This window comes from Ostrea edulis, chromosome 3, assembly GCF_947568905.1.
Source record: "Ostrea edulis chromosome 3, xbOstEdul1.1, whole genome shotgun sequence".
NCBI classification, from domain to species: domain Eukaryota; kingdom Metazoa; phylum Mollusca; class Bivalvia; order Ostreida; family Ostreidae; genus Ostrea; species Ostrea edulis.
The window spans coordinates 12,277,051-12,288,363 of NC_079166.1; the positions used below are offsets into that span (position 1 = coordinate 12,277,051).

At 34.0% G+C, this 11,313-nt stretch overlaps 1 long non-coding RNA gene across 1 annotated transcript; it reads left to right on the plus strand.

Moving 5' to 3' along the window:
* The first annotated feature begins 2,189 nt into the window (after window positions 1-2,189).
* LOC130053230 (uncharacterized) lies at window positions 2,190-4,022 on the plus strand. Its single transcript, XR_008801759.1, has 2 exons — window positions 2,190-2,354; window positions 2,619-4,022. It is a non-coding gene; the product is annotated as an uncharacterized LOC130053230 (long non-coding RNA).
* The last annotated feature ends 7,291 nt before the right edge of the window (window positions 4,023-11,313 follow it).

Genomic DNA, 11,313 nt, shown 5'->3' on the forward strand with positions numbered 1-11,313 from the left:
TCTAGCTTTCCTGACTGTAAGTATAGGGTTTGACTTACAGTACCAATTTTAACTAAACTTGCCACAAAGTTTGTTTGCATGAAGAGGGGTTCAAAATCACCCAAAAAGGTCATGTCTCATCCAAAGGGAGGTGACTAATAACTGGGGCAGCATTGTTATTGGTCTCAAGAACCGCTGACCCCAAAATACCAAAACTTGTATGAAAGGTTCGTTATGTGGTGGAGTTTTATTTGGATTGTTCAGACCTTGCATGAGTCTGAAGTCACAATAAGCGTCCAGAGTTTATATGAGAATAAAGGCATATTGAACAATGCATTCATTTTGTAACCAACAATGACTAAAAGAAGGAGAACCAATCTTTATCTAGACCCCGTCATAGTAAGCCAAAATCATTAAATTAAGACTATGACTAGATTGACTATTTCCATAAATCCAAACAAGAAAGAATTACTACTGTTTAAAGTTCTGCTCAAGAATTAAAAAATATAATTGTAAAAGAAGTCGACTAAAACTTTTACCGTACTCGTACTCAGCCATGTTTGTTTTTAGTACAACTCCAAGCATACTCGAAAAATCTTGAGCATATGTACTTTATTTGGGTATGAGAATATTTTTTTACAAAAGGTTTTATAACCTTCACTTTTGAGTATGAGTACGATTTAGAGCACAGGGTTCGAGTTTGAGTAGGAAAATGTGCGAGTTTGAGTAGGAAAACGTGTGAGTTTGAGTGGGAAAACGTGCGAGTTTGAGTAGGGGTGCGAGTTTGAGCGGGAAAACATGCGAGTTTGAGTACTAAAACGTGCGAGTTTGAGTGGGAAAACGTGCGAGTTTGAGTAGGAAAACGTGCGAGTTTGAGTGGGAAAACGTGCGAGTTTGAGTAGGGGTGCGAGTTTGAGCGGGAAAACATGCGAGTTTGAGTACTAAAACGTGCGAGTTTGAGTGGGAAAACGTGCGAGTTTGAGTAGGAAAACGTGCGAGTTTGAGTGGAAAAACGTGCGAGTTTGAGTAGGAAAACGTGCGAGTTTAAGTGCGAAAACGTGCGAGTTTGAGTGGGAAAACGTGCGAGTTTGAGTGGGAAAACGTGCGAGTTTGAGTAGGAAAACGTGCGAGTTTGAGTGGGAAAACATGCGAGTTTGAGTAGGAAAACGTGCGAGTTTGAGTGGGAAAACGTGCGAGTTTGAGTGGGGAAAACGTGCGAGTTTGAGTAGGAAAACGTGCGAGTTTGAGTAGGAAAACGTGAGAGTTTGAGTGGGAAAACGTGCGAGTTTGAGTAGGGGTGCGAGTTTGAGTGGGAAAACGTGCGAGTTTGAGTAGGAAAACGTGCGAGTTTGAGTGGGAAAACGTGCGAGTTTGAGTGGGAAAACGTGCTCAAAAGAGTTTTATAAACTCCAGACTAGGCTTCATGATCACAAACTGAGAATGGACTTTAGTCAGAGCCAACATTGCACAAATACTTTATTGACATTTGAATCATTGAAAATCTTTTAACTTCAATTTCATCGACTTATATATCTCAATATGATATGAAGTTGAAAATTTGACTTCAGTCTATTCTCCGTTCACGGTTGCGCAGTTCGCAAATCAATCAATCATACTTAATACAAATGATAATTCAATGACTGATCATGAATAATTATCATTATTTGCATATGGAAATTGCACATACCTTTTTAAACTTGTACATTTTTAAAAAAGTGAATAACTTTACTTATTTATCTGATAAAGAAAAGGTCTTGTTTAAAAAGTTATTCAATCTTAAAAGAGCTCCATTTTGTTTACTTTCAAAATTAACTCCGTATGATGTATGTGCAATGGCTCCTTCCCTCTACTGCTCAAGCTGTTACATAAATTAATTTGTTCAAAGAAAATCTCTCTCACTATCAAAATAGTACGTCACTTTGTCTCAATTTATGATAACTATGTCTTTTGGTTTTCTTTCCATTTACATGTATGTAGCATTCTCATTATACCAGCTGTTTGGGCTCTATTTTAAAGTAGAAATATCTATTCTATATTGCACAGTTCTAATTTTAAAAGCAGATTGAAGGGGGCCGTACGTAGCCCTGGGGGGGGGGGGGGGGGGGGGGGGGGGGGGGGGGGGGGGTTACACCCCTTTCTGTCAACAGAGCATGGTATTTACAGAATTCAAAAGAATATGACAAATAATAATTTGATCTGACTTTTTATGATTTCCCCATCAGTATGCCTCTAGGTACAATTTAATTGTATAACTTAACGTCTTCCGACATTGATTTGATATCGGGTTCGGAATCCTATGCTCCATAGTAACCGTGGCGTCAAGAAGAAGAACAATGACCATTTCCCGTTTTTGTTAGTGAAGGTTAAAATTTAGGGTAAGATTTTCTGCGTTCATTCATGATTAGAAATCCATCAAAAATGTTAATTGTCTACTTCTGATATTTTGAATTCCTCTCATAGTTTTTTGCGTCCGCATTCCTTTGTTCGACCGAATTTTCTCAGTTTCCTTTGTGTTCTATTAAACGTCTTTGTTAGCCCCTAGCATTATGACTAAAACTTACTTACAGGTAATATGTAAAACAGTTTTATCAATCATATTTCTTTATGTAGTTTCAAAATCCATGCATTTGATATTACAGGCACCGATCATATGAAAATGGCAGGAACACGCGAGCAAGCCAAACAGTATCTTGCCGCCCACAGAATACCTCAGATGTTCGAGAGTCTGTTGAGCTGTCTAATGCTGGAGAGACCAGATGATCCAGTTTCATATATAGAAAGAAAGATGTCAGAAATCAAACAAATCGGACTAGGAAATGTAAACTGGGAGACCTTTGTGTTTCACATGCACCCCTACAGGGATCCCCTTAGGAGAACAATGGTTCATGATGATAGCAAGTATGACAAAGAAAGACAGCTTGAGGAAGAAGCCAGACAGGATAAAGAAAGAGAACAGTCACAGAGTCAAGCCAGCTACAAACCAGAAGTCTTCCAACTCACAGAGACATAATGCTAATTCATTAATAGGAACATTTTCCATTGGTGCATGGAAGAAGTTTGTATTGTTTTTGGCAAATTGCCCCATGAATGGGATGAATGTGAAGTTCTTTATCTTATTAGAAGTATTTGATGCTGCATATTTTGTTTTAAGTATGTACCTATATTATGATAATCAGTGCAGATCTGATGTATTTTAACTGCCGGATATAAATGTAAGATTTTGCAGTTCTCATTATAACAGAAATATGATTTACAGAGATGTAAAATACTTGTAAAGATTATAGATATGATGCATTATTTGCCAGTCCTGACACAGATATTAAAAGTGTGTGCATTTTAATGCGCCATGTATTATATTACATTGTAAGTTTAAAATCTAATGTTTCATAATTTACTTTTCAGATTCTCTCTCTATGTTTCAGTGCATGATGATGTGTGCATTAATTTAATGCATCTGTTCCCTTTATGATAGTATACTACTACTATCATTTTCAAGTTTCCTAGTCTTTTCTTTACTGTATACTGTTATTTCATTCTGTTCTGTAAAAAACCACCAATATAAATGTATCTACCTATATATATATCTGTTGTAGTACAGTATTTTATTATTTTTTTGTTACTTTTATTGTTTAGTATTATGTGTTTTTAAGACCACCTGTGATAAGGTTTTGACAATGATATGTTTTCAAGAAAATCACCAGCATAAAGGCAGTGTATGAATACTCTGCCAAGAAAGGAAATATGAAATGGATGTAGAGGCTTGTAATTTGATGACAGGTCTGAATATTATTGGGTTAACTTTATATCTTAGGTGTCATCAGGCTGTGGTGCAAAGTTTTGTTGTTTTTTGTTGTTTTTTTTAAAGTGATACAATTTGTTGAAGTTTGAATGTTAAAATCTGTAAATCTATGTCTCTATGTTCCATCTGACAATTTCCATGTGTTTCAGTAAGAACAGGAGTTACACCACACGCTTAATGAAGTAAAAATGTTGTGTGAACATCACTGGAATGTGTGAAATTAAAGTGTATTTTCCCCATACAATATAATCTTGCTTTTTACATGATATTCATTATTGTACTGTCTTTCCATCTGTCTGGTCATATCCTTAAGGGATTATATCTAACCAACGTCTATCAGATGTCTGCCAGTCTGGCATATATTCATATTAACTCTGTTTATTCAAAACTAACTGAACTAATTTTGGGAAAATTTCTTTTAGAATTCATTTCCATAGATAGCAGACTGTGTGTGTTGTGAATGTATAATAGGTAACCGTAGGTTTTCCATGAAGTTTTTGGTCAATCGTCTTTAATGCAGTTGTGGTGTTATACACTTACATATGTATAAATTATCAAAAAATAGCAGGGAATATTGGGGGAGGGGGACTAAAAGCGGATCTATAGGGGGTGGGGTGGTTGGTTGCAGCCCTCCTTCGGTGTTTTTTAAATAAAATTGAAAATGTTGCGGTCTGCAATCCCCCTTTTGGATGCCATCTTGGGCCACAACCGCCTCTACTCTTTAACAATTTCTTGATCCACTTCTAGAAATGCATTGATTTACACTTGATAATAGTGCAAAAATATTCAAGCATGCAGAGTTCACACAGATTCCCATGGCCACATAATGAAAATGGAGTGATTTTAGTAAAATGCAGAGAAACTGGGACTTATCTTTGGCAATGATTTCTTCTGATGTATTTTAAATCACACGTACATGTATTAACACTACTTATGTAAAACACTCGAATGAATGTTCACATCACTTTAGTGGTGAAGTTAACCATGAATGATCTGCTGAAATTTCTAAACATTTATAGAAATCCATTACGAAATTGCGTTGACGTCATTCAGTTGTATAACCTCAAAGTGTTCTTGAAATTGTATGTTGAACCACAGGCACTCGACGTTTTGGATGTCTATAATTAAAAAAATTGTCTTCCTGTAAACATATGTTTACAGGAAGACAATTTTATTATTATAGATATTTAAAACGTCGATTGCCTGTGTGTTGAACTTTGTTTCAGAATTAAAGGTCATTTAAAAAAAAAAAGTGCGCATTTATCAGTTTAAAACATTTTTTTTTTTTTTTTATATATTCATTTTGATTTACAGGCGCGTAGCCAGAAAGAAAATGAAGTGTACGCAAAGAACGTCAATGGGTCTGGTGACCGTCTTGAGGTCCTGGAAGCTCCTGGGTTTTATGAATGAAATCAATGTTTTTTGTTTTTGTTTTTATTTTTTATTTTTTTCATGGTCTTTAATTTTAGTGCATAGTTGATAATTTGAAATTGAAAAAGGACGAAATTTAATTAAATGGGCATTATAATGTTGATTAAATTATAAATCAGAACTATACAACGCAAAGTTGTTAAAAGGCACAAATATTTTAACTACAGATCTCTCTCTCTCTCTCTCTCTGTCTGTCTAAATATGATGTGTACGCAATTGCGTACTTGCGTATAGGCAGCTACGCGCCTGATTTAGATAATTAATCTGCAATTGATTATATATATGCTAATTCGCACTCGTTTTTATAAACTGACATTTAAAGTTGCAAATAATTCCACGTCAAATTTTATGATTTATACAGAACTGGTTTGGTTTGAACATATTTTATTGCATATACATGTATAATATACAACAGGTTTGAACACAAGTTCTTACAACTTACGAGGTTCTCACCTTAGATTAATTGATAACAATTGTCATAAAACATATGTATAGATAAAATAAATACATGTACATTTAGCATAAAGTGAATTACTATCATAAAAATTTGTCTGAATTAAGTATAAATTTTTGAACAGCATTAAAAAATTTGCTGTTAGTTTCATACCCCAAATTGTCACTGCCCCAAAGTAAAATCCGTGTATCAATAATAGATAATTCTTGTATTTGAAAAAGTTCGTTAAAGGACACATCGCATGTTTTTAAACTTTTCAATTTTTTCAGCAAAATTAATTCATTTCATGCCTAAAACTACTTTACATGTGTTTTAAATGAAACAGTTTGCGTAGTTTTCTAGTTTGAAAGCGATGAAATTCTTGCGATATGCATATTTTCTTCGATATTTTACGCGCCATTATCTGTGACGTCATATGCGACCTCGAGCGAGAAGATTTGAAAACAGTTGTTAGCAATTTCATAAACAGATTAGATTTAATTGACAAACAAACAATTATCACATTAACGGCTTGTAAATAACACTGCATTAGGGTGTTTTGTGCTGTTTAAGGGTGTACTTGCTGTCAGTAGAGAGGATTTGGACTGTGTTTTTTTCAATTTTCGAAGGAAGGTATGAGGGACAAGACGTGAATATTTTTTTGTCGGCACAACGACTTTGCCATAAAAACCCCAGTAGAATTTGTCCCTGTACCTTTTCAAACAAGCACTTGGACAAAGACGTAGATAAACTGCGAGAAAATGGTTCTATCGAAGCTACGCACTGTTACATATATAGGCCTACAGCATATGCTTTCCGTTCTGCTCTCAAATTCAATACACACTCGCACCAACTGACCTTCACCTTGTAACAACATATAGGCAGAACTTTGCTAGCAGTGTCTACCAACTGGTAGTTTAAAAAAAGAAATTTAAAGATAAAAGATAATTGAACTTTCAATTATAAATAATAAAATGATATTTCCCAACTTTGAATTGAATTATAATGCTTTTCATTTTTTTTAAGGAACGCGTGTACGTAACAACAGCACACCGCGCTCCTACTTCCTAAGTAACAACATGTAGATAAAAAATAATAATGATTAATAAAATTGCTTGAATAAAATAATTTAAAAGTATTGTGATTTTCACAATAAGTTTGATCATTATTATTATTATTTTTTTCGAAATGCACCCGTGACAGTAAGCCTAGTTGTCCATGATACGTAATCGTATCATAATTTAGGCCTATCTAACTCCTCAAAAAATAAATTTAATAATAATTGCACTGTTTATTTTAGAAAAGCAACAACGCTAATTACAGTTGTTTACAGAAATGGCATTACCAAATAGTGTTTAGACAGTGATCCCATGTAAACATCATTTACTCGCAAAATGCAGATTTCATACCCGCTTTCCTCGCTACATTCGGGTCGCTATTTGTATGCACTGGTGGCTAAAAGATATAAGACCCGGGAAATTTGTCTACATCGAAATAAATGTTATCCATGGTAAATAAATTAGGCCCCTAAACCCCGAGTTTTTAAACATATCTAACACTACTTTACAACAAGTTGATTGACGAAGGTCGCATATGACGTCACTGTACCACGTGACTACCTATCTAATTAACTAGGCTTTTTGAAATTAGGGCTTAGATTTAAGTCCGTATTTTGGCTAATTATCGCAATACTTCAACGAACGAACTATTACAATTAATTTCTATAAGCATAAGGAAGACAAAAGGCATATAATTCTGTATATTTTGAAAACACGAGATGTGTCCTTTAAACATAACATTTCTTATATACTACTGAAAATCTTTTCCAAACAAAGAAAAAAAAATGATATGCATCTTCTCTCATACCACAATGACAGTTAGGAGAATTGACAATGTTTTTTCGGTGTAAATCATAGTTCAGCAAACAGTTATGTCTTAATTTAGTATGAATTATATTTACTATTCTTTTGCCAAGAAGAAAATGTTTAGGCACTATTGAAATATTGATATTATTAGAAATGTTTCGACGGAACTGACAGAAAGAGGTTGTTTTCTTTGCTTCGTTTGCTAAAGAGTTCCATTTGCGAATGGCATCTGGAAAAAATTATTTGTTATATGTTTCTTGCTTAGTTCTAGGAGGTATATAGTCATATTCGTATCGAGTATTGTAGCGTGATGTATCCTTTCGAAAATTATCAATGATATCACCTAAATATTGTGGTACAAGATTGAAGTGAATTTTATACATTGTCATTAATTTTGTGATTTCCCGTCTTTTACTTAGTGCTTCCCAACCCGTTTCTAAATATAATGATTCTTTGGATGCAAGAATTGGCAGTCCCGTTACAATTCTAGCTGCATGGAGCTGTACTTTTTCTAACTTTTCAATTTCTGCAGAAGAACATCCATCCTATACGACTGAAGCATATTCTAGTGTAGGTCTGACAAAAGTCATATACAATTTAGATAGTTTGTTTCTACATAAAGTGAATTTGAGTTTCCTTAGAAGTCCTAGTTTTTTATACGCATTGTTTACAATATCATTGATATACACAGACCATTTTAAATCATTGGAAAAAGTGAGACCAAGATGTTTGTAGGAAGAAATGATTTCTAATTGACAATTTTGAAAAAAGCAGTTTTGGAATTTCATTATGCTTTGCCTTGGTAAAAAATAAAACTTTAGTTTTATTAGGATTAAATTTCAAAAGCCAGTTATTTGACCATTCTTCAAGAATTTTGAGATTATGATTCATAACATTTTCTATATTACATATATTTTTATCTGCATATTGAATTATCATCTGCGTACAATCTACAAAACGATAACATATTTTGTGCTACATCATTATCATAGATTAAAAACAAGAGCGGTCCCAGTACAGATCCTTGAGGCACTCCAGCATTGATAGTTAAACTGGATGATAACAAATCCTTATACATCATTTTCTGACGTCTATTACACAAATAACTTTTAAATCATTGAAAAAGATTTTCACATATTCCATATTTTTGTAATTTAAAAAGAAGTCCCTTATGCCAAACCCTGTCAAAAGCTTTAGAGAGATCACACAAAAAACAACAACCATACAACATGATCTACCACCATCAATATTCTTCACTATACTGTGATGTTTCAATAAGCTGGTAAACTGTAGAGTGACCAGGCAAAAAACCAGCTTGGTACTTATAAAACAGGTTGTTACTATGAAAATAATTATAGACATGTTTTATAGACAGACCTGGGTCGTGTATTCTTTATGTAGATTAAATTATGAAGATTAAATGTGCCTAAAAGTTAATTTCATTTCTTTGCAAAATTAGAATGCTTTAAACCAGTCCCTGTAACAAAATGGAAGATGAACTCACTTTATCCAGGAATTATGGTTACAGGGGGTACCGCTATGAGGCAGTGGGTCCAGGGCGAAGCCCTGGTAGGGGCCTAGGGGGCGAATCCCCCGGACGCCCCTGGATCGATTTTACAGATTTTATAGGGCTTGGAATATGTCTCCTATTTAGTGATTTGTACTATTTTCTATAATTTTTTATAAGGTGAAATTAATAAATGACGCAAATTTTAAGTTTTTTTGGAAAAATTAAGTTCTTCCAATAAAGTAATTCAAGAAATCGAAAGATTTTGTCATTTATTTCTCCGGAAGTTCTTCTTTTATCGTTTAGTACATTTTTCTAAACAAGATACCATGCACGATATACTCTGCAAATTCTAGGGGAGGGGGGGGGGGGGTGCGTCTCTCTCCCCAAATCCGCCACTGGTTACGCTCAATTTCATATTATGCTATGAATATCATATAAAACTATATAAAAATTAAATGTTCAACATCTATATAAATACACTCGTGGTATAATGTGCGTTGTGTGCACTATTCTAATGGCAGTATTATTGTATGTGTATATATTGTAATGAACTTCTACGTCATTGATAAATGCGGGGGGGGGGGGTACATGTGTATGGTTGTATATACATGTATGTCTGTAAACCGTATGGATTGGTACTGATAAACTGAACCGAATGCTTTGTGGTGACTTTCATATAAGCCTTGTTGTTCCGGTGTCATATACATGAATATAACAATATTTTAATTTGTAATAATTTTAAAAAACGATTTTCAAGTCATCTCATCAGACAATTTCTGAACAATCTGTACTAAATTATACAAATAATCTACAGAGCGATTTTATTAATTAAGATCCACCATATAGTAACTAGTTCTAAATCAATGGTAATAGATCAGATTGATACCGCTTTCTGTTTCGTATCTTATTCCAATTTCTCAAAAGTTATTTCTCACGTTAAACGTAATTGTCAAGAAATTTTTATTATACATGTATAAGGGATAAAACGGATGACGATTATAGCGCCGTTTGGCAGCGGGCAGTAAATGTTTATTTTCAAATTATACAATACAAATGTATTTGAACCGTGGGCGTGTCCAGGTCTTAAGACCATAAACTAAGAATAGATTTCGGTCAATATTTTTGATTACTTATATAAGGGGCATGGACACGATTTGAACTACAAATTTTCAAATTCTATTTTCCTATTTTAAATGTTTACATGAAGGTAAAAAAAATAATCCACCACAGGAATTACTAGTATAATTGATTTATTTCACCTTGAATTTTACATAGAAGTCTATATATATAGAACAAAAGAAATTGTATTTTCATATCAATCTTTTCGTAAAACGTTTAATAAACTTCGTTTTTATAAAAAATTATCGTGAAATAAAATTTATCATTTACCGCAGATATTAATTAAATAAAGAGGTATTTGCTGTATCTCACTCGTAACTCAACAACTGACATTTAAATTTTAGCTGACCATTAGAATTATCTTAGTTACGCATTAAAAACCACTCTCCATTCATTTGATTACATGACCGTTACTGAACACCTTTACCGGTATAAACCTTTTCTCAGTTTATATGGTCTTATAATCTGATTAAAACCAGATCCTATGATCCGCTCACGTAGATCGCTAGTGTAGCGATCTACATGTACGTTCACGAGCGGATCACAAGATTTGATTTTGATTAGATTGATGGTCATGAGCCCAGCAAGCAAAGCAAAACTTAGCAAATGGAGATTTTCTTTTATTTTAAATCCTGTTTCTACCATGCATACATTCCATTCTACTTCGATGAAAGCACCGTAGCATTACCATCGTGCTGTGTTAAAAACGCGCAATAGAGCTCATTTTGAACGAACTTGGCATTAATTCCACTTTTGGTAATCGTACAATACTCCAACTGCTCTTTCAAAATATGAAATTCTTATGAGCTTTAGTTTTAGACACATTTAATATCCCAGTCAATTGGTCGAATGAATACGAGTTACCGTACCTATACTGGATTCCTAAACTACATAAAAACCCTCTAACAAAGATACATCGCTGGATCCAGCAAGTGCTCTACCAAGCCCAGATATCTTTGCTCCTCACGAAAATATTAACAGATGTGAAGGAGAACCTTCAAACTTATTGTATGACTACACACCAAGATATTTTATTGAAAGTACATGTATATATTATAACGGCAAACTAACAACTTAACTTTATGATTTCACCTTCTCCATCAACTTCCCATATTTATGTAGTTAGAATAATCTAACTGTGTCTCGGGACAGGCCCTCACCACAGTTAGAATACCTC